Source organism: Phyllobates terribilis, unplaced genomic scaffold (genome assembly GCF_046119375.1).
Source record: "Phyllobates terribilis strain yellow unplaced genomic scaffold, ASM4611937v1 Scaffold_464__1_contigs__length_1435170, whole genome shotgun sequence".
Classification (NCBI taxonomy): Eukaryota; Metazoa; Chordata; class Amphibia; order Anura; family Dendrobatidae; genus Phyllobates; species Phyllobates terribilis.
Window position 1 is genome coordinate 1,329,456 of NW_027363224.1, and position 24,740 is coordinate 1,354,195.

The 24,740-nt window shown below is 47.3% G+C and overlaps 1 long non-coding RNA gene across 1 annotated transcript; it reads right to left on the minus strand.

Annotated features, from left to right (window-relative positions):
- Nucleotides 1–3,362: 3,362 nt before the first annotated feature.
- LOC141229235 (uncharacterized) lies at nucleotides 3,363–20,859 on the minus strand. Its single transcript, XR_012295965.1, has 3 exons — nucleotides 20,471–20,859; nucleotides 15,801–15,926; nucleotides 3,363–3,502 (listed from the first exon to the last, which is right to left on the minus strand). It is a non-coding gene; the product is annotated as an uncharacterized lncRNA (long non-coding RNA).
- Between the last annotated feature and the right edge of the window lie 3,881 nt (nucleotides 20,860–24,740).

Sequence of the window (24,740 nt, forward strand, 5' to 3'; positions counted from 1 at the left end):
CTCTGCCCTGTCCCTCCTTGGTGCACTGGCGTCGTATGCCATCGTGCGACCTTGGTCGGATCGGGTGGATACTTAGTTACGCCCCTCCAGGCATTCACTCTCCGGTACGGTCCAGTGGAATCACTACATATACACGCACATGCCAGTCAGTTCGGGCACGTGCATTACAGCAGGACAAGTGTCTTGTCAATAGCCAACTCATGTCTATGGCCACCTTAGCATCCGGAAAGCCATTCTCCAACCTACCATAAAAATGGAGGATAGGTAAAGGCTGTTAGAGCCTCAGCTAAACCTCACATAAAAGAAGTCATGTAACAGTTATTTTAAAATAATAATGTAAATAAAACACAAGTCCGGATAAATGTCATTTTCCAAAACTTTATTTAGCATTGACTTATTAATTTAAATCATTAAAGTATAAACTCTATTTTAAATGTAAAAATAGCTGCAGGGGCAACAGTTTTTCTTCTGAAACTCCTTTGTGGTCAAGTTGTTCTGCTGTCAAAGGCCCTGCTTGTTCTTGGTCTTCCCCATCGTGCAAATTCTGAAGACCAGGATTGCTCCTCGGGGTCAGGCTTTTGTTGACCAGTCATGAGGTCAGAATGCCATGGAGATATATAGCCTTCAGTTTAGGAAAGCAAGAGGGGAATAAGATGAATGTGATGTACTGACAAGACAGAGCTAAAAAAACAATATGTATGAAATAATATGTGACGTTGCAAGTTGCACAAAAATTGGGCCACAATGACCAAAGTGCAGTAGCATTAAAGAGCTTACAAAATGCATGTTTTAAAGAGAAACTGTCATTTGCCATTAATATGATTTTTTTTTTCCAAAACAACTTCAGGGAAACAAAATCATTTAGACCAGGTAAAATATCTCCATATTTATGGCAAGTGACAGATCCTCTTTAAAGAAGAACTCCCGACAAACATATTATCTTGTAAACCTTTCTAGATACAGGGAAGGAAATAATTATTTGATCAATTGCTGTTTTTGTAAGTTTGCCCACTGACAAAGACATGAACAGTCTATAATTTTAAGGGTAGGTTAATTTTAACATTGAGAGATAGAATATCCCCCCAAAAAATCAAGAAAATCACATTGTATAAATTAGATACATTTATTTGCATTTTGCAGTGAGAAATAAGTATTTGATCCCCTACAAACCATTATGAGTTCTGGCTCCTACAGACTAGTTAGACGATCCTAATCAACTCGTTACCTGCATTAAAGACAGCTGTCTTACATAGTCACATGTATAAAAGACTCCTGTCCACAGACTCAATTAATCCGTCAGACTCTAACCTCTACAACATGGGCAAGACCAAAGAGCTTTCTAAGGATGTCAGGGACAAGATCATAGACCTGCACAAAGCTGGAATGGGCTAAAAAAACATAAGTAAGATGCTGGGTAAGGAGAAGACAACTGTTGGTGCAATAGTAAGAAAATGGAAGAAGTACAAAATGACTTCGATCTGGGGCACCATGCAAAATCTCACCTCATGGGGTAGCCTTGATCATGAGGAAGGTGAGAGATCAGCATAAAACTACAGAGGGGGAACTTGTTAATGATCTCAAGGTAGCTGGGACCACAGTCACCAAGAAAACCATTGGTCGGGCGAGTACAGAGCATCTTTAGCGTGCTCGGTGATATGTTTGAATGACTCCCATGTGCATGATTTGCGACTGTTTGACAGCTTTAATACATGTGAAGAATGCTTGTTTCTTAAGCATTCTTCACATGTATTAAAACTGTCAAACAAGCACGCTGAAGATACTTGGTACTCGCCCGAGCATACTCATCGAAAGGGTTAACTGAACATACTCGCTCATCACAAGTGCAGGCCCATCTGAAGTTTGCCAATGAACAACTGGATGATTCTGTGAGTTATTGGGAGAAGGTGCTGTGGTCAGATGAGACAAAAATTGAGCTCTTTGGCATTAACTCAACTCGCTGTGTTTGGAGGAAGAGAAATGCTGCCTATGACCCAAAGAACACCATCCCCACTGTCAAGCATGGAGGTGGAAACATTATGTTTTGGGGGGTGTTTCTTTGCTAAGGGCACAGGACTACTTCACCGCATCAATGGGATAATGGATGGAGCCATGTACCATAAAATCCTGAGTGACAACCTCCTTCCCTCCACCAGGACATTAAAAATGGGTCGGGGCAGGGTCTTCCAGCAAGACAATGACCCAAAACATACAGCCAAGGCAACAAAGGAGTGGAGGGAGTTGAAACTCCGAGTTGCCAATCGACAGCCTCAAAATCTGAATGATTTAGAGATGATCTGCAAAGAGGAGTGGACCAAAATTCCTCCTGACATGTGCGCAACCCTCATCATCAACTACAAAAATAGTCTGACTGCTGTGCTTGCCAACAAAGGTTTTGCCACCAAGTATTAAGTGTTGTTTTCCAGAGGAATCAAATACTTATTTCTCACAGCAAAATGCAAATAAATTTATCTAATATATACAATGTGATTTTTTGGGGGGATATTCTATCTCTCAATGTTAAAATTAACCTACCCTTAAAATTATAGACTGTTCATGTCTTTGTCAGTGGGCAAACGTACAAAAACAGCAAGGGATCAAATAATTTCTTCCTTCACTGTATGTATGCTATGTAGTATTATCGTGTTACAATACTTACTGATCACCTTCTACCCCAGTTTTCAGTGCCGCCTAGGTTCATTAAAAGCTGTTAGAATTTTTTTGCACACCGCCAAATCTTTGTTCAATTAGTCCATAACCCCGATCTTATGAAACCTTTTCTTCATCCCAATTGAGCTTAATGGCATATGGCTGAAAGAGATCTTCCCCATCAGAATCACCCTACATGTAAACTTCAGGGAATCCAACAATGGCTAAAAATTTCTGACCATCACATCACACCGCATTCACCTTTCCATCTTCCAGTAATCAACTTGACAGCCGGCAGCCTACACTGCCCTTTTAGCGAGTCCACTTGTATTCCTATATAGGACAGTCTTGAAAATGGAAAATATTTTTTTCGTGAATTCCATTAATAATTTCTCCTCTGCTTCCTCACTACCTATCTAAGTCTGTCTTCGCTGCCAAGACTTAGGTTAAAAAAAAACAAAAAACATCCACGTACTCTCCTTCCCTGATGCTCTTACTACAAATGTATAAGTGGATGACAATGAACACACCCTGCGCTGTGACTAGTATCTCACTGTTCTGAGCTTTCAGCCATGTAGTGATCACCTCTTTCTTATAACACTTCTCAGCTTTCAAACACTTTATTAACATGTTAAACATATTTCCTTCCTTACTGCATGCATCTTCATCTGACAATACAGCCCCATCCAGTGAATTAGAATAAGACTTACTTGGCTACTGCGGTGCTGCTTGGATTGTGTCCTTGCTGTGACTTGCTCTTGTTTGGCCACTGTTTGCTGCGTGAGACCTCCATGCCCCGGCCACCTCTTATCGTCTAGTGTCCACATCTTGTTGCACCTTGTCGCTGCTTTGATCTCTGCAACAACAGACACTGTGCGAGTATGCGTTCACATGTGATTTCACTGAGGATGCAACAAATTCCTGCCCACGCCAATTACTCTCTGTACGTGGCCTGTGCTGTGACTACTCACCTAATCCTGGATGCTGTCCATGCTTCCCAACCTAAATTTGTCCTGGCCTCTGTTCCTTACATCTCCTAGTTCTGAATCCATGATCTGCTCCTGCTATATACTGGTTATGTCCAAGGCCTATATCTAGTTATAGCTTGTGGTCATGAACCTGATCCCGGCTGTGTCCCTGGTGCCATGATCCTGCATGCAGCTCTTTGCTGTGTCCTAGTTATCCATCACTCTGCTTACAGCTCCACATCTGGTACTTAAAGGGGTTTTCCAATGAACAAAAGTTCATTTTAATCAATACATCTTGGAATAATAATAATTTCCACAATTGGATGTGTTTAAATAAAATGTCCCTGTGCTAAGATAATCTTATAACGTGCCCCTGCTGTGTACTGTGCAATGACCCGACTTCTGTGTGCCACTGAAGCACATGGCCCGAACAGATGCCACATAAGCACATGGTCTGATGTCCACATGCTTCTGAAACATGCGGCCCGGCGTCTCTTTGCCACCAAAACACACGGCCTGGCATCTGCGTGCCACCAGAGCACACGGCTCAACTTCCACGAGCCAACAAAGTACATAGCCTGGTTTCCGCTTGTCACCGAAGCATATGACCCAGCATCTGTATGCCACTGAAGTATACGGCCACGTAATCAAATGTCACTGAAACGCACGGCCCCGTGTCCATGTGCCACCAAAGTACACGGACCAACATCCACGTGCCACCGAAGCACATTGACCGACATCTGCCTGACACCGAAGCACATGGCTAAATGTTTGCAGCACAGTTAAATCCACTGGTAGAGAATATAATGCCATGCTATGGGTCATCTATGTACGCATATAAGAATATGACAAGCTATCAAAGTATGAAACTACAACCAAACTGTAGATAATAATACAACCACTAACATACAGCATGTTATCTGAAAATGAATTACTGGAGAGTTTACCCTCCAGGTCACGCTCATTGGCAATTGGTCTGCCTCTGTTTTTTTTTCCCACCAAAGCACAAGGCCTGACATCCGGGTACAAACGAAGCACACTGCCCAAAGTCCATGTGCTATCGAAGCACAAAGTCCGACGTCCGCGGGCCACCGAAGCACAAAGAACAGCGTCCACGTGTCACAGAAGCACAAGGTCCTCGAGTTTGAGTCCCACTGAAGCACAGGGCTCGGCATCCGGGTGCCACCAAAGCACACGGCCCCACGTTCGGGTGCCACCGAAGCTCACAATCCTGTGTACGGGTGCCACCGAAGAACACGGCCCGGCATCCGGTTGCCACCAAGGCGCACGGCCCGGCGTACATGTGCCATTGAAGCACAAGATACCGCGTTCGGCTGCCACCGAAACACACGGTCCCGCTTACAGGTGCCATTGAAGCACATATCCCGGCACCTGGGTGTCACCGAAGCACACGGCCTGCGTATGGGTGCCATTGAAGCACATGGCCTGCCTGTATGGGTGTCACCGAAGCACACAGACCCGTGTCTGGGTGCCACCGAAGCATACACACCCGCATCAGGGTGCCACCGACGCATACGGCCTACCTGTACGGGTGCAACCGAAGCACATGGCCCCACATGCGAGTGCCACCGAAGCACACAGACCCGTGTCTGGTTGCCACCGAAGCACAGAGACCCGCATCCGTGTACCACTGAAGCACATGGCCCCGCTTCTCGGTGCTACTGAAGCACTAAGATCGGCGTCTGTGTACCATCGAAGCACACGGCTCCATGTACGAGTGACCCTGAAGCACCAGGTCTCGTGTCTGGGTGGCACCGAAGCACTCTGCCCCACGTCCGGATTCCACCGAAGCACATGGCCCTTTGTCTAGGTGCCACATAAGCACACAGATCTGCATTCAGGTGCAACTGAAGCACACGAGCTCTGCACTGATGTTGAACCAATTCCATAGCTGAATCCTATGTAGGAAGTGATACAGGGACTTGCTGGACTTTCTTCGGAGTCCTGAAGTCTTCACAACAAATTAACCTCCCCTTATGAAGTTATTATTTGTTATAGTGCCTTTTATTACATGGAGCGTTACATGTGAAAAGGGATATACATAGCAAAAAACAAGTACAATAATCTTGAACAAAAACGAATCACCGACTGGTACAGGAGGAGCGAGGACCTTGCCCGCGAGGGCTTACAGTCTACAATGAATGGGTGAGGATACAGTAGGTGAGGGTAGAGCTGGTCGTGCAGTGGTATGATGGAGCGGTGGTTACTGCAGATTGTAGGCTTGGCAGAAGAGGTGGATCTTCAGCTTCCTTTTGAAGGTTTCCACGGTTGGCAACAGTCTGATATATTGGGGTAGAGAGTTCTAGAGTAGGGGGATGCATGGGAGAAATCTTGCGTGCGATTGTGGGAAGAGGAGATAAGAGGGGAGTAGAGAAGGAGATCTTGTGAGGATTGGAGGTTGCGTGCAGGTAAGTACCGGGACACTAAGTCACAGTTATATGGAGGAGACAGGTTGTGGATGGCTTGGTATGTCATGGTTAGGGTTTTCAACTGGAGTCTCTAGATAATGGGGAGCCAGTGAAGGGATTGACAGAGGGGAGAGGCCAGGGAATAGCGGGGGGGACAGGTGGATTAGTCGGGCAGCAGAGTACAGTTATCTGACAGGAGAAAACAAACTCCTTTGCCATGCTTGCCGATGAGGCGAGGGGTGTGGGAAAGGTGGAATCCAACATATGAAAGTGCAGCTGGAGAGGCCATGTCAGAGGGGGTGAGTCAGGTACCATTGATGCCAAGGAAGGAAAGTTTGTTAATAATGAAAAGGTCATGGATGTAGGAAAGTTTGTTGCAGACGGAGAGAGCGTTCCATAGAGCTCCTGTTAGTGGGATTGGGGAAGCGGGGGACCCCATAGGTCATGTTTTCAGAATCTCCTTAGTATTGCACAGGTGAGAAAATTCCTGATGCCTTGATGATACTTCAATCACCTGTGTAATACTAAGGAGATCCTGAAAATATGACCTGTGGGGTCTGTGAGGATGGGGTTTGGGAAACACTGCGTTATACCTTTTGTGTATCTGTTGTATGGTGGCAGAAGGTACCAAGCCCCCCCTGCTTTGGACAGAGGGGGGGGTATGTAAGGTTGCTGCCGGACAGGTCGTGGACGGGAGGTATGTGTCCCCGAAGTGCCAAGCTTTGGTGATGTAGGACATGGAGAAGCAGGCTCCAGCACACATAGTGTAGGGAGTTAGTGGGCCCGGATTAAAAGGCCGAGTTTTACGAGCAGCTGAAAGAGCTGTTATGTTTTGTTTTCCTGGTTGGTTTATGGACATTTAATAAACCACCAGTTTGTTTTGGAACCTGCGGACTGCATTCCTGTGTGAACCTGCACCTACCCAAGAGCTGATCCGTCACAACACGTATATGATGCACCGCAGACTAAATTCTTAATGATCCCATAAATGGTTGATCTAGGGGCAATCTTACAAGCAGCAATGGCCTTGCCTGCAAAGCAATGATGACTGCACATGTTTCCTTGAAGGTAGTCAGAAGACAATGATTTGAAGCACCAGCCTGCTCTTGTAAGGTCAATGCCACACAGAGTTCTAGCAGCAGACACATCTCTTCAACAACTGTTAAGAGGAGACTTTGTGCAGCAGGCCTTCATGGTAAAATAGCTGCTAGGAAACCACTGCTAAGGACAGGCAACAAGCAGAAGAGACTTGTTTGGGCTAAAGAACACAAGGAATGGACATTAGACCAGTGGAAATCTGTGCTTTGGTCTTTGGAGTCCAAATTTGAGATCTTTGGTTCCAACCACCGTGTCTTTGTGCGACGCAGAAAAGGTGAACGGATGGACTCTACATGCCTGGTTCCCACCGTGAAGCATGGAGGAGGAGGTGTGATGGTGTGCGGTTGCTTTGCTGGTAACACTGTTGGGGATTTATTCAAAGTTGAAGGCATACTGAACCAGCATGACTACCACAGCATCTTGCAGCAGCATGTTATTTCATCCGGTTTGCGTTTAGTTGGACCATCATTTATTTTTCAACAGGACAATGACCCCAAACACACCTCCTGGCTGTGTAAGGGCTATTTGACCAAGTAGGAGAGTGATGGGGTGCTACGCCAGATGATCTGGCCTCCACAGACACCAGACCTGAACCCAATCGAGATGGTTTGGGGTGAGCTGGACCGCAGAGTGAAGGCAAAAGGGCCAACAAGTGCTAAGCATCTCTGGGAACTCCTTCAAGATTGTTGGAAGACCATTTCCGGTGACTACCTCTTGAAGCTCATCAAGAGAATGCCAAGAGTGTGCAAAGAAGTCAACAAAGCAAATGGTGGCTACTTTGAAGAACCTAGAATATAAGACATATTTTCAGTTGTTTCACACTTTTTTGTTAAGTATATAATTCCACATGTGTTAATTCATAGTTTTGATGCCTCCAGTGTGAATGTACAATTTTCATAGTCATGAAAATACAGAAAAATCTTTAACTGAGAAGGTGTGTCCAAACTTTTGGTCTGTACTGTATATATGTGTGTGTGTGTGTGGGTAGCGGGGCACAGGAGGCAGCGGCCGCCCGCTGCAGCCTACACTGTCCCCGCTGCTAAATAAAATGAATATTCACTGCGCTGCGACTCCTGCTGCTGCCGGAATCGCCTGTGCCCGCTGTTTAAGGGCATGAATATTCAACCTCTCTCCACGCCCATGGGCGTGGGGAGGGGGTGAATATTCATGCCCTTTAATAAGCGGGCACACGCTATAGCCCGGCAGCAGCAGGAGCCGCAGCGCGGCTAAGCTGTGTGCCGGCTATGAAGGAGAGTGAAGTCACTGCTCCCCGCGCACACAGACCCGGCATGGGAAGCAGTGACTTCCAGCAGCTGATCTCTCCATGTGAGCCGCGCATGGCAGTGACGTCATGCGCGGCTCACATGGAGAGATCAGTGCGGGCAGACAGGATGCAGCGCTGGAGGAGAGAGAAGAAAGGCGAGTATGAGTGTTTATTTTTTTTTATGTGCAGCCTGATGGGGATTAGGGGGACCATGCATACCAGGGTAAGGATGAGGGGGCCATACATACCAGGGTAAGGATGAGGGGACCATACATACCAGGGTAAGGCTGAGGGGGGCCTTACATAACAGGATAAAGATAAGGGGGCCATACATAACAGGATAGGGATTAGGGGGGGCCATGCATACTAGGATAGGGATTAGGGGTGCCATGCATACTAGGATGGGGATTAGGGGTGCCATGCATACTAGGATAGGGATTAGGGGTGCCATGCATACTAGGATAGGGATTAGGGGTGCCATGCATACTAGGATAGGGATTAGGGGTGCCATGCATTCCAGGATGGAGATTAGGGGTGCCATGCATACCAGGACTGGGATGAGGGGTGCCATGCATACCGGGACGGGGATGAGGGGTGCCATGCATACCGGGACGGGGATGAGGGGGGGGTGCCATGCATACCGGGACGGGGATGAGGAGTGCCATGCATACTAGGATGGGGGATGAGGGGTGCCGTGCGTACCGGGATGGGGGATGAGGGGTGCCGTGCGTACCGGGGATGGGGGATGAGGGGTGCCGTGCGTACCGTGGATGGGGGATGAGGGGTGCCGTGCGTATCGGGGATGGGGGATGAGGGGTGCCATGCGTACCGGGGATGGGGGATGAGGGGTGCCGTGCGTACGGGGATGGGGGATGAGGGGTGCCGTGCGTACCGGGATGGGGGATGAGGGGTGCCGTACTTACCGGGATGGGGGATGAGGGGTGCCGTGCGTACCGGAATGGGGGATTTTGTCAGAATTGGGTATTACTCCTTTACCAGTGTCAGCAGAAGACCCCCCTCCCCCTTAAAAGTGCATCATGAACAATTTTTTGCTTAATTTTTTTTTTATTTTCCTCCTCTAAAACCTAGGTGCGTCTTATGGTCCGGTGCGTCTTATAGTCCGAAAAATATGGTAATTGCTTTTCTAATATACTTTAATTAGAAGTTAATCTAAATTTATCTAACTGGGGTGTGTTTGTATGTGTGTATATATTTTGTTTTTTTTTACCAACTTCCTGTTTGATAACATTTAGTTTGAAAATCCCCAGTGCATCCTGGGATATGAAGACGGACGTGATCAGGGAGCAGAGGCTGCGGTCCCTGCTGCTGCCTCTTTCCCCACCCTGAATGAAGCGTCATCAGTGATGCCTGTTTCAGGGGCTGGGCTAGTCCCTGCTACTCTGCGCATGTGTCGGTTGTCAATTCTAACTCTCAGTGGCTCAGCAGGATCTTGTCACTGTGCAATATTCTTTTTAATGCGCAGCGTCAGGGATTCCTCAGAGACGGCACCGTGGAGATCACGCAATATCTCACCCTGCCGTCACTGTGTCACGGATTTCGTCCGGAATCGCGAGCACATGATCCAGATTACTCGACAGTTCAGCAGTTTTTGGGGATTGCGAATCTCAAGAATGCTACCTCCCGGAAGCTAAAATACGATAAATGAGGGGCCTGGTGAAGAAAGCCATAGCAAATTCGGTCATGTCCCTTGGAGGTGCAATGTACCTGTTGGGTACCCTGATATCGTGGGTTCTGTGAGCACAATACCATTCCAGGGTTTTACAGTGGGATCTGCTACATAATGTAGTTTCTCTTAAGGGGCGCTTGGAAGGGAAGATGTCCTTATTAGTGTTGAGCCAACCCCGTAGTGTTTGGGTTCGGTTCGTCGAACACCGGGATGTTCGTGGAACTGTTCGTCGAACACCGTTAAAACCAATGGCAGGCAAACAAAAACACATAGAAACACATAGAAAACACCTTCAAAGGTGTCCAAAAGCTGACAAACTGCTCAGAAGACACTCTCTTTTAAAAAAAAAAAGCCGGCCGGCTATTCAGCAGCGGCATACACCGGTACCCAACAATTTAGACAAGAAGGAATAGAGCATCACACATAGATTAGATAGATAGAAACATGTCAGTCACATATATAAGAAGTACAGTGACAGTGTTGGTTACTGTACTTGTCATTTAGTGTTAAAGGATTTATTAAAAAAAAATATTAGTGTTTTCATGCACCGTCTCTTTAAAAAAGCCGGCCGACAATTCAACAGCGGTACCCGACAATTTATAACAGAAAGAATAGAGCATCACACATAGATTAGATAGATAGAAACATGTCAGTCACATATATAAGTACAGTGATAGTGTTGGTTACTGTACTTCAGAGACACTGCAGAGCGCAAGCATGCCTGCGCTCTGCGGTGTCTATGAAGGATGGCATGCTGGATGACAGCACTCACCTGTGATCCAGCCTGTCACCTCAATGCCATCCCAGCGTGGGAGAATTCTCCTGCTCAAGCGCTGAGCGCTGAGAATTTTCCCACGCTGTCAGTGACGTGCATGAGGTGAGCTGAGTTCTTTGGACATGAGCTCACCTCATGCACGTCACTGACAGCGTGGGAAAATACTCCTGCACTCACCGCATGCGCAGGAGAATTTTCCCACGCTGTCAGTGACGTGCATGAGGTGAGCTGAGTTCATTGGACATGAACTGGGCTCATCTGGATGCCGTCACAGCCAGACACTGAGGAGCGCAAGCATGCCTGCGCTTCTTAGTGTCTGCCGCATGGCAAACTGGATGGCAGCGTTCTGCTGCGGTCCAGCCTATCATGTGAATGTAGCAGAGCTGAAGCTGTCGTGGGAACCATGGAAAGGTAAGGATGATGTTGCTTTATTATTTTACTTTCATTGCAGGAGATCGTTGGCTTCAGCTGGAATGGGCATGATGGTAAGTATGGTTTCATTTAGAACAATAAAGAATTGTGTGTTTATTTCAATTAAAGGACTTTATTCTGGGTGTTTGTGTCTTTTTGTAACTTTGACTATGGGGTTAGTAATGGGGGTGTCTTATAGACGCCTCTCCATTACTAACCTGGGCTTGATGTCAGCTGGCATTATAAGCTGACATCAACCCCAACCCTATTACCCCACTGCTACCGCTACAGGGCAGTGGGAAGAGCGAGGCTAAGTGCCAGGATTGGCGCATCCTATGGATGCGCCATTTCTGGGGCGGCTGACGGCTGTTGTCTCTAGCCTGGGAGGGGGCCAATATTCATGGCACCCTTCCTGGGCTATTAATATCAGCCCCCAGCTGTCTGCCTAGCCTTTGCTAGCTATTAAAATAGGGGGGACCCCACGTCATTTTTTAGGGGGTCCCCCATTTTAATAGCTAGTAAAGGCTAGGTATTCAGCTGGGGGCTGATATTAGTAGCCTGGGAAGCTCCATGGGTATTACCCCCTTCCCAGGCTTCAAACATCTGCCCCAGCCGTCTGCTTAACCACCGCTAGTGACTAAAATTATGGGGAACTCCACGCCAATTTATTTTTTAATAAATCCTTTATTTTGACACTAAATGACAAGTACAGTAATCAACACTGTCACTGTTCTTCATATATATGTGACTGACATGTTTCTATCTATCTAATCTATGTGTGATGCTCTATTCTTTTTGTTATAAATTGTCGGGTACCGCTGCTGAATTGCCGGCCGGCTTTTTTTAAAGAGACGGTGCATGAAAACACCAATATTTTTTTTAATAAATCCTTTAACACTAAATGACAAGTACAGTAACCAACACTGTCACTGTACTTCTTATATATGTGACTGACATGTTTCTATCTAATCTATGTGTGATGCTTTATTCTTTCGGTTCTAAATTGTCGGGTACCGGTGTATGCCGCTGCTGAATTGCCGGCTTTTCATGTTTCACTGTGAGCACTGTTCCCATCAATTTGGGCAACCACTGTAATGCCACAACCACCATGGCTGTGGCATTACAGTGAGTGGCAGACAATCCCTGCATGATTGGTGCTCTAAATAGCACCAGACATGCAGGACACGCTTTTGGTGCACGAACAGTTATCGAACATAACCTCGAACAGCCGAATTTTTTGCAAATCGTTCGCGTTCTTTGAACGACTCGAACACCGCCCAAAACAGCTCGAATTTGAGATTGGCGAACAGTTCTAGTCGAACACCGCTCATCTCTAGTCCTTATCACCCCGGTCAGTAAAATCTTTATAGAGGTTAGGCTCATCCTGCCACCAATCTCGAGGGGTTCCCTGGGTACTTGGGGTCACTAGCACAATTACCACAGATGCGAGTCCCAGAGGGTGGGGAGCCCAGGGGACCTGGTCAGATATCGAAAAGGGTCTCTCCTCCAATGCAAAAGAACTTCTGGCGGTAGACAAGGCAGTGAATAATTTCTTACCTTTCCTTCAGGGCCAGAATGTAAAGATCCTCTTGGATAATCTAGTTGCGATAGCATATGTGAACCACCAGGGGGACACATGGTCAAGATTGCTGATGAGTGACAGATCATCTCTTCCAGATTACAGAAAGTCACCTCCTTTCCCTGATGGCCCTCCATATAAGGGAAAAAGAAAACACCAGAACAGATTTCCTAAGCTGCTATCCTCTGATGCAAGGGGAATGGGAACTAAATCAAGGAATTTTTACCCAAATAGCCGAAGATGGGGGGGTGGGGGGCCCTCCGGTCAGGTAGATCTGTTTGCCACAAAACTAAATCGGAAGACAAAGATCTTGTGTTCCCTAAATCCCCTAGCTGTGGATGCTCTCCTGATACGTTGGGATTTCAGCCTGGCGTATGCCTCCCCCTGGTTGGCTCTTCTTCTCATAGTCATAAGAAAGATCAGGGAGGACAAGGCCAGGGTTCTGCTGATCGCAGCCTTTTGGCCCAGGAGGCCCTGGTTCTCATGCCTGAGGAGCATGTCCATCTCCGATCCTTGGGTTCTTCCAGAGATTGCGTATTTCCTCAAGCAACTGGCCTCCACTTGATGGTGTGGAACTTGAAAAGACACTGCTAAATCGGAAACGTTTTTCCCAAGGTCTAGTAACCATCCTGATGCACAGCTGAAAACCTGGGGTTGATGGGGGAGGGGAAGGCGCCAATAGGAAAAATCTTGGCGTTTTTACAAAAAGGTCTTGAACTAGGGTTATCCACCAGCACCCTTAAAGTTCAGGTTTCTGCCTTGGGTTCCCTATATAGCTGTGATCTAGCGGGTAACTACTGGGTTTCTCGGTTCATTAAGGCAGCTTTTAGATCTAAACCTATTATTAAAATCAGCTTGGTTCCCTGGGATTTAAATTTGGTTCTAAAGGCCTTGACTAGCTCGCCGTTTGAGCTAATAGTCAGCAACCCTTAACTCCCTCTCCCTTAAGACCGCTTTGTTAATAGCTTTAACCTCAGCCAGGACCATTAGTGACAACCAGGCCCTGTCTATGACCTCGCCGTTTACTCAAATTCTGGATGATAGGCAGGATCTAGTCTAAAAATCACTCTCTCTCTCCCTAAGGTAGCCACTCGTTTCCACAGACTTCAGGAAGTCCTCCTACCCTCCTTTTGTCCAAATCCTAGTAACCAGAAAGAGGCGGAGTTACATACGTTAGACGTGAGGAGATGTGTGGTTAGGTACCATTCAGTTACCAAAAGCTATTAAAGATAACTCTTTATTTATATCCTACCAAGGGGCTAGAAAACGGTCTAATGTCACAAAGTCCACCATAGCTAGATGGAATAGGGAGGCCATTTCTCTAGCATATACATCTAGCGGCAAGGAAGTGCCAGGAGGGTTGAAGGCTCAGTCCACCCGGGCTGTGGTGACCTCCTGGGCTGAGAAGACAGGTGTCTTGATTAGAAGACATATGTAAGGCTGCTACCTGGTCCTGTCCCTCTACATTCCATAGACACACCCATATCTAACCTATATAGTATCGGCTGACCTCACCTTTGGGAGAAGAGTGTTCCAGGCTGTGGTCCTTCAATAGATTACTTCATCCCTGTAATTCTCTCGTGGTGCTGTCATGGTCGACCGATAAAATCTTAAGTTACTTACCGGTACTGGGATTTTTCGGAGACCATGACAGCACCCTTACATTCCCTCCTTTCACCTTTGTGGGAGCACTCCCCTTTTATAAATTATAATCTCACACTCAATAGGTGTCGTGTGGTATGGCAACTTTGTGGTTGTTTGCTGTGTTCATTAACCTGGCGGTCCTCTCAGTGCTCTGTAATCCAAACTGAGGCGGGAGAGAGGCGGCGCCCTTTTAAGCCTGTAGGTTTCCTCTCCTTGGTGGGCGGATCCCCTCTCTCGTGGTGCTGTCATGGTCTCTGAAAAATCCCGTTACCGGTAAGTAACTTATGACTATTCATTTGATGGAGCAATCAAAAAGTTGTACCCCAAAATGGTAAGTATTAAAAACGGTCTTAGAAAATTGAAACATGAGCCAAACAATTTGTTTGCAAAGTTTAGAATTTTTTAAAAGCAGTGAAATGTTTTTGTTTTTTTCTCTTCTGCACCATTTCACTTTATTTGGAGTTCATTACCCTTTTTTCTATATCTTGCACAGTAAAGTGAATGGTGTCATTCAAAAATACTGTAATTTTGTACCACAAAATACACCTCAACCCTGCTGTATTGAATAGTGTCTGTGTTATTCACTATATAATATGTTGTTTTTTATGGTATACTCATGTATAGTGACTGGTGATGATCGAGCGTGTTCTATGAACCCCTTCGGCGAGCACGCTGTCTAACAGCCGTGACACTTGCAGGCACGGCGACATTAAAAGAAATGCCGAGCATGCCAAAATACTCAGCGAGCACCCGAGCGTGCTCGCCAGAGGGGTTGATAGAACACACTCGATCATCACTAATAGTGACCAGATACCTCTAAGGAATCTTTTTTACTGGTGCTTGAAGTGCAAATTTTTGTAGCGCTAATGATTAGCTAGTATGCAACTATGTGAACTGCAATTGCCATTTAATAATTTAAGTGAATCCATCAGATATACCCCTCCCTCCAATTCCCTTTCATGACCATGCAGGATTTGGAAAGCTAAATCCATAGACACCTCTATATCTTTTATCTGTTGCTGCATTTCTGAGTGCTCTGGGTGTAACGGAGCACTTACCGAGCCTCAGCCTTCCAAGGTTGCTTCCCTGCCCAGCACCAGCCTCTTTATCTTGAGTTATAGCTTACTTTCTGATTTTCCTTGCTTGGTGCCTGACGTCCCAAAAAACTGTGAGCTATCATTGACACTGAGGCTAAGTTCCCACCACGAGCTTTCAGTGAGCTTCTGATGTTACAGATTTAAAGAAAAAAAAACAAGTAACCTATTTTACTTAATAGCTGCGTCTCTGTTTTACACTTACGAGGGAAAGAAGTATCTCCTGAGCCTGATCCACACTCCGGTGAGTGTGACGTTTCTTCTTGATTTGTTTCTCTGTGCTCTTGTTGCAGATGTTCAGATACTGAATGAGTTATACAAAATGCAGCAGCTGCAATAATAATAATAATAATTTATTATTTTACAGGGAGGGCCATTTATATGGATACACCTAAATGAAATGGGAATGGTTGGTGAGATCATCTTCCTGTTTGTGGCACATTGGTATATGGGAGGGGGAAAACTTTTCCAGATGGGTGGTGACCATGGCGGCCATTTTGGATCCAACTTTATTTTTTCAATGGGAAGAGGGTCATGTGACACATCAAACTTATTGAGAATTTCATAAGGAAAACAATGGTGTGCTTTGTTTTAACGTAACTTTATTCTTTCATGAGTTTTGTACAAGTTTATAACCACTTATAAAATGTGTTCAAAGTGCTGCCCATTGTGTTGGATTGTCAATGCAACCCTCTTCTCCCACTCTTGACACACTGATAGCAACACCGCAGAAGAAATGCTAGCACAGGCTTCCAGTATCCGTTGTTTCAGGTTGATATCACCAACCATTCCCATTTAATTTAGGTGTATCCATATAAATGGCCGACCCTGTAGATCTCACACTGTTTTGTTTTTTTTTATAGACGCCCATAAGAGCTTTCCAATATTTTAAAATTGAAAGAGTTTGCTCTCAGATTACAACTTATCACTTTTCTACAGAACAGATTGCTTGCTAATAGCTGGGGGACCCATCTCTGGGACCCCAATCACAGGAAATCAGGTGCAGGAGCCATATTACGCCAATGGATTGGCCGATGAGCGCGTGCACTGCTGCTCCACTCAAAGTGTAATGGGCTGCCGGAGATGGCTGAATTCAGAGCTCAGCTATCTCCATCAGTCCCGTAGACAATGGCACCACTCCATTAAAAAAGGGGATGTGAGACATCTGTTCTTCTGATCATTGGAGGTCCCGCTTGTCAATCCCCCCACAGAATAGCCAAAAAGTTGCGATCTTGGCACAGCCTATTTAAGAATGCTATAGAAAAAAAACACCAGCTCACCCACAGCGGCTCTCGGCGTGCTGAAGCCTGGAGATCGTGTGGCCACACGTGTGTAAATCACAGGAAAAAGAAAAGGAACTCCAGCTCCATAAAATCCATCTTTATTATTTCATCTTTAAAAGTCCATTAATCCACAAGGTTCAAGTGAAAAATTTATGCAACATAGCAACATGTTTCCAACGCTCAGCATTCTTTGTCCATCTACATACGAAATGACTCCCCTCACATTTATACATGGTTATTTAAGAATGCGCCTTGTATCCATCAATCCATATTTGTCCAACATGTTTTCCCTTTTAACGTTTTTGTACTTTTGTAGAGTCATGTTGATTTTAGCTACGAAGTTTCAAGGTCCCTTTCTGCTTGCCAAGGTGTATTATTGGTGGTCGACGCAAATGAAGTACTTTTCCTTAGTGACGTTGTATGTAATTATAATGCATATGCTACCTGTAGGGTAGATATAATTTATGATATACTGATTGCTTCTTTATTCTTCCAGATTTATTGTACACTTGCATCTATACTCTTATTAGATTCTGATTATATAAAGACAGAGACTCTGATTCCAGCCATGTGTCAATAACTGGCTGCTTGTTTTAGTTTTATCACTCAAGGACTAGTAAACCTGCTGCCATGTAGTCCTCCACATTCATGAGCTCTATATATAGCCCCACCCGCACCACTGATTGACAACTTTCTGTGTACCCTGTGCATAGGCAGAACATCTGCAGCTAATAAAGGGATTTTATCAACACTGCATCAAGCAGCTCAGTAAGTGACACATCGCTGGAATCCAGGTACCACGGGTTTACCGTAACTAGAGGGGCCAGAAGACTGCGGCGTCTGAGCTCCTGCACTGATTAGAAGCACTTCACTATCATATTAAACCATGAAGGTTTCTGCTAGCAGTGCAAAGGTTAATCTGTTCAGTTGAGAGCTGCTAGAGCTTTCCAGCATTGATGGTCTCAGCTGTTCAGTGTTGGCCTCTCCCCTCTCCTATATATTTGCCTCTGGCAATCTTGGATTGCCAGTGTTAGATTTATGCTGCCTAGTTCTGGAGTCGGAGGTGTTGGTTGTTTTGAAGAGGCGTTTGTGTGTTAACCGCTGTCTTTGCCAGAGACATAAGGAGACACTCCAATTTGCAGGGGGCCTGGGGTCAAGGGCACCGAGGGTTGAGTTAACTGAGGAACCCATGCTGTTGGGTGTGGCGACTTGTTCTGTTGGTCCAACTGTAGTTTGGCGGAAAGGGGGAGTGTGTGTGTGTGTGTGTGTCTTTCCTAAATTCCTAAACACCCACCGGAAAACTAAGGCGCCTGAGTTGCGGGGTGAATTGGCTTTTCGGGGGTGTACTTATTTCCTCTGTGGGTAGGTCACAATTTTTTTTTTTACCGTCCAAGATCCATCTTGGCAAAAGTATGGTGGTAATTTCTGCCTTTCTGGACAGTGGGGCGGGGTTTATTTTGATCGACGCTAGGTCCGATTAGGACCTCAAACCTCATAAATTTTCTGGCTCAACACCCATAATCGCCATTGACTCTGCACCCTTGAGCTAGGGGTATTTTACTCTTATCGCTCGTGTGCTACATCTGCAGGTAGGGGCCTTGCACTCAAAATTTATTGACTGTTATGTGCTAGAGGGCTTGCCCTCTCCTGTGGTCCTTGGACTACCTTGGTTTACGCTGCACAATCCTGTGGTAGGTTGTGTGCCCACTATGCGTCTTTTAAGCGTTTCCGCAGCGGCAATTCCATTGCAGAAACGCTTAAACGCTTGGTAGAAGGTCTGCAATGTTCCCAAATGATAATCCGCATGTGCTGTGCACATGCTGCGGAAATTTCCGCTGCGCATTATCAGTGCGGAAAAATCCACAGCACTACCAATTATTTTGCGTAATCGCGACGTTTTACCTCCATTGAATGGCTTAATATCCGCATGACTACATGTGCACATGCGGATATTAAGCGATTCAACGTGCGGATGGTACCCGGGTCTGGAGAAGAAGAGACTCTCCTCCAGACCCGGGTACCATGGTACCTGTAGTAAAAAAAAAAAAAGAAAAGAAAAAAAGACATTATACTTACCTTCTGATGGCCCCCGGTCTTTTCTCCGCTGCGTCCAGTCTCTTGTACGGCTCGTCGGCGGTCGCCTGACCTGTCACATGACTAAATGACGTCATGAAAGGTCCTTTCACACCACCGTGAGCCGTACAAGAGACCAGGGGCCATCAGAAGGTAAGTAAAATGTTTTTTTTACCATTTTTAATCTTTTTTCTTCAACTATTAACTTGGTCACACTATATAAATCCATGCCGGTTGCACGTATTTATATAGTGTGACCAAGTTGTCAAGCACTTTCCAAGTGATGCTAAAATCGCTTGGAAAGCGCTTGACAACCCGCATGCGGAAATGCATGTGAAAAAACGCTTCACTTACGCTTGTCCCTGGCAGGAAAAACGCATGTACAATCCGCATGTAAAATCCGCATGCATTTTTTCTGCCAGGGAGATGCAGAAAAAATCCGGAGCATTTCTGCATCGTGGGCACTTAGCCGTAGACTGGCAGACTCGGGAGGTGGTAAAATGGAGCGAGTATTGCCAAGAACACTGCTTGGTCACTCGGATAGCCATGGTGGGTCTGATTTCAGGAATGTGTTTTCTGAACAGGGGTGTCAAGAACTTCCTCCCCATCATCCTTATGATTGCGTCAGTAATATTATTCCTGGGGCCAAGCTGCCAAAAAAGCAGGTTATATAATATCTCTGGTTCAGAGAGGCAGGCCATGAAAAACTAGATCACTGAAAGTCTACCAAAGGGCCTTATAAGACGTTCTTCATCTCCCATTGCAGTGGGGTTTTTCTTTGTCAAAAAAAAAAAAAAAGGACTAGGGGTTGCGCCCCTGCCTTGATTTTTGCGAGTTTAATCAGATTATGGTCTGGGATGCATATCCTCTACCTCTCATCCCAGACCTCTTTAGAAAACCATTTGGCTCCTACAATTTGATTAAACTAGACCTCAGGGGGGCTTATAATCTCAAGACGGCCTTCAATACTCCTGAGGAGCACTATGAAAACCTTGTGATGGCATTTGGGTTGACTAATGCTCCCATTTTTATTCATCTGGCAGGTAGATCACAACAAACCCATCTTGATGACATAATGGTAGACTCCATACTAAATAAGGAGGGAGTCATTGACTGTGGTGGCCCCTCCCCGGGCCATGGCGATTGGTGACCCCCCCCTTCGCTGCCCCTTACTGACCAGTGATCCTGAAGTCCCCGGAAGGATCCAATGAAGTGAAAAGGACGGCTGCTACAAGCCGTCCCATGGATACATAAACACCGGGACATCCCACGTTACCTCCTTTCTTTGCTGGTTCCGGAGTAGAACGAGATTTCAGGATCAGGTCAGATTGCTGAGGCCCTCCAGGCTGGGTTTGCACAGGGGGGCGAGCGCTGGTTACAGGCTCTCATGTCGGGGCTCAGCGCTCATCCCCCTGGCCCCAGCTCTAAATCCCCAGATCACCCTGCCCCTGGCCCTCAACCCCTTATGGGAACATCATATTCCCCAGTCCCAGTCCCCTCACCACTTGGGCCTACTCACCCACTCCAATTGCCCACGGTACAACGGTCCCCTCCACGGCGGTCGGGTCATCTGGAACGGGGGGCTGCATTACTTCCGCGGCTTGGTCCCGATCCCCTTCCTCACCCGATCGCCGCATCCGCACAACTTTACAGTGTTCATCGGGCCACTCAACCCGGGGCGGTAGGCGGCTGCGGTAGTGCTGCGGGCGCTCGCTGACTCGGGGAAGCGGGCAGCCGTGGCGGTCCGGTGGCCGCACGCCAGTGGGGAAAGGCGCGCAGCGACAGCAGGGCGGCGGGCGCGCGCCGGCGTGGGGTTGGGGGGTTCCTCTCTGCGGTCGCGCGCCGGAGCAGGGAAGCGGGCGCGTGACTCCACTAGGCTGGAGAGGCATGTTGGGGGAGGCGGAGCTGGAGGGCAGGAAGCGCTCGATGCGCATGTACAGGGCGCGTGTCCGCCCCACGTGACCCCACAGGTCACGCCCCCCAGTTCAGAATGCTGCGGGGCGGAGCAGGAAGCTGAAGCTAGTGCGGCGGTGGACCCTGCGCCTCACTTACTGCGGGCGCAGGGCTCCTCTGCACTAATAAATGAGTGCGGGCTGTCTTCCATGTCGGCGGCGGGCACAGAGGGGATTCAGGTCTCCTGCCTGCCACCGGCGCTGGAGACAGCACACAGCCTGTTGTTCCCCACCCCCGTTAACACTCCTGTCCCGCATCCTGCCGAGGAGTGCCCTGGAGGGCGGAGGTCCAGCAGGCACTCCCGTCCTCCAGAGCGCTTTAGGCACAGCACCCCGAAGCCTCACAGAAGAAGCTGCGGGCCACTTAGTAACCATTCCCCGCCCCCTCAACACACAGCAGGGGCTGTGGCAGAGCAGAGCTCCGGACAGGAATCCTCTGCCGGGGGCTGTGCTCTGCTTCCCCCCCAAACAATCCCCCACAGAAAAACTCCTATTAAAAATAAAAGAAAAAGTTCCCAAAACAGAACACGTGACACTACACATCCTGGGGACATTGCGGCCCCTGTAATCACCGCAGCCCATCCAGCGCCCAGTCACAGTATCAATACCCCCCTGATGGACACGATGCGGAGCCTAAACACTTCAGCGACCATCCTCGCCTCCCCCATATACCCCTATAATAGCGCAGCGACGCACGTGCTTGACTCCATTATAGCATCGCCCTGGCCACAAATAGCACCGACATGTCCCGGCGGGACACATGTAAACTGCGCAGAACCCCCCATACACCCTTAGGGACACAGAGACTCCAGGCGTACTCACTCTAGGTGAACTCGCTGTAGTTCCTCCGACCACAGATCTACGCCATCGCACACAAGTCACCGGCGAAGGAAGCGGTCGTCACAAGCAAAGTGGAGATCGGCATCCCACAGGAGGGGTCACAGGTCGCGGTCCTCAAGGTGGCGCTCACCATCCTCTGCATCAGAGATGTCGAGCCCCAACGATCCCGTCCTCCGGGGGACAGAAACGATACAATGGCACCCTCCAGAGCTTACAGTCTGCACGATACAACGATTTCACGCAGGTCTAAGAGCAGAGGCACGCCGCTCACCCCGAGCGAGACTGGTGTCAGAGTCCCTCCACACATCGGAGTCCCTCCTCCAGCCGCAGGAATGGGTGCGTGCAATATAAGTATAATTGAAATGGGAAATAGTAACACCAACTTAATAGCGGCCCTTAAGGCCATAGTCGAACAACTATCCGTGCCACCAGGCGCTATACATAATTCTACTAAAACAACTCCACCATTAGCCAGCGTACACAAGGACGCATTCTTTTGCAGGATAAGCCCATTGGGCTCACACATAGACAAGGAAACCAGAATTAAAATATGGAATAATGACTACATCGACATTTGGGCACTTGTAACCGCTGACCAACATACTATAGACAAAGAGAAAAGGATAGTCGACAGACCATTCAACAGAAATAGACAAAAGGTCGCGAAGACAATGAGTAACTGGTTACAGGCATTTTCAGTGCTGGGTTGCATCATGGGCCAAAAGCATCCGGAACGCTGCTCAGAACTATTCATATACCAGGATACGGTGTATAACTCGTACAAAGCCCACGGCGGTTCAGCATGGTGGCGCTACGATGAAGAGTTCCGGAGGCGGTTGGCCCTGCAACCACAGCTAGGCTGGGGGGTAAAAGCTACAGACATATGGTTGCGATTAATGCTGTTACAGAAACACCATCCCTTTCCAACAACGGCTACTGGACAACAGGCAACAGCAGGCCAAAATTCAGTGGTAGTACGTAGACCAGGGGCCTGCTGGCAGTACAATGAGGGACGCTGTCGTTTCTGCGCCTTATGCAGATACAAACATGAATGCTCAGCCTGGGGTGCAGCCCACCCCGCGGCAAGATGTTCTCATCCCGCAAGCAAATTATCAATTAAACTCCCACAGTCAGAATCCAAGGACCCCGGTGAGCGTAAACGCGATGGGCCCCTGGCTAGACCAATATCCTAAGAAAGACGCAGCGGGGCAGTTACATTTTGGTTTCACATACAGTTTTTTCCTCCCTTTCAAACTTAATAAATCACCCACCTTTGCAAATAACCTTAAATCTGCAAAAGAGCACCCTGAAATACTTAGGCAAAAAATACAAAAAGAAGTAGCTCTAGGCAGAGTGGCGGGCCCTTTCCCAACCCCACCATTCAGTAACATAAGAGTTTCCCCTCTGGGAATAATCCCCAAAAAAGAGCCAGGTTCATTCCGGCTTATCCATCATTTATCTTACCCAAAAGGAGAGTCTGTAAATGACGGTATTTCGTCTGAAGACGCCTCGGTCTCCTACGCGTCTTTCGACAGAGCAGTAATGTTAGTACGCGATGCGGGGCCCGGAGTGCTGCTCGCTAAATCCGACATAGAATCCGCCTTTCGCCTACTACCGGTGCACCCAAATTGCTACCACCTGCTGGGATGCCAAGTGGACAATGAATACTTCTACGACACTTGCCTCCCAATGGGTTGTTCAATATCTGTTATTACTTCGAACTATTCAGTTCCTTCCTAGAATGGGTGTTGAGGTACAAAACCGGCAATAGGTCCGTCACACATTACCTAGATGACTTCCTATTCGTCGGACCCAAAGACTCAAATCAATGCCAATCATTACTTAACGAATTCACAAACATCTTTTAACGGTTTGGAGTCCCATTGTGCCCTACAAAAAACATAGGCCCCACAACAAAGCTATCGTTCTTAGCCATCGAAATCGACACCACAGCAAGGTTATTCCACCTCCCAACAGAAAAAATACAAAAAACACTGCACCTCATCGAGGGATTTTGCACAGTACGGAAAGTAACACTACAACAGATGCAAGTGTTACTAGGTCTCCTCGTGTTCGCGAGCCGGGTGATGCCAGTCGGAAGGGTTTTCTCTCGTCGTTTATCCCTTGCAACAAAACGTGCATTAAAACCGAGTCATAGAATCAGAATCAGCAGGCAGCTTCGGGCGGACTTAGAGGTGTGGAAAACCTTCTTACAATCATTCAATGGTCACACGTTATTTATGTCAGCAGAACAGTCCAACATTGAACTAAAATTATTCACCGGGGCAGCAGAGGCGGGCGGATATGCAGCGATACTAGATAACTAGTGGTGCACAGGCTTATGGCCTCCGTATTGGTCTGAACAAGGGTTAACAAAAAAACAGACACTCCTGGAACTCTTCCCAATAGTGGTAGCCATAGAAATATGGGGCACGTACCTAGCGAACAAAAATATACGCTTCATAACAAATAACACCAGCCTAGCGCACTGCATTAATAAGATGGCATCATCGTTTCTCCCAGTGCTAGGCCTACTACGCCGGCTAGCATTCCTGTGCCTAAAACACAATGTATGGGTCCGCGCTAGCCACAATGTGGAGGGGGGATCTAACGCTGCTGCTAACGCTTTATCACAATTCAATTGGCAGGTTTTCAGAGAGCTCCTCCCCAACGCCCACCCGTCGGGCACCAGTTGCCCACCCTCCCTATGGGATCTAGTGGCGAACAGCTGATGCCATTAATCAGAGCGTCAGTCGCCCCGTCAACATGGAAAGCATACGGTAAGGCATGGGAAGACTGGATACGACTAGTAGCAGGCAGACGGGTTAACCAATGTGAACAAGCCAGACTAGATGTAACCATAGAATTTCTCCACCAGCTAATGATGAGGGGCATATCAGGGGCGTCAGCGCAGCGGTGGCGGACCGGAGTAGCATTTCATTTCCAACTACTGAATTGGGGAGATGTGACAAAAAGATTCATCATCAGTCAAGCCTT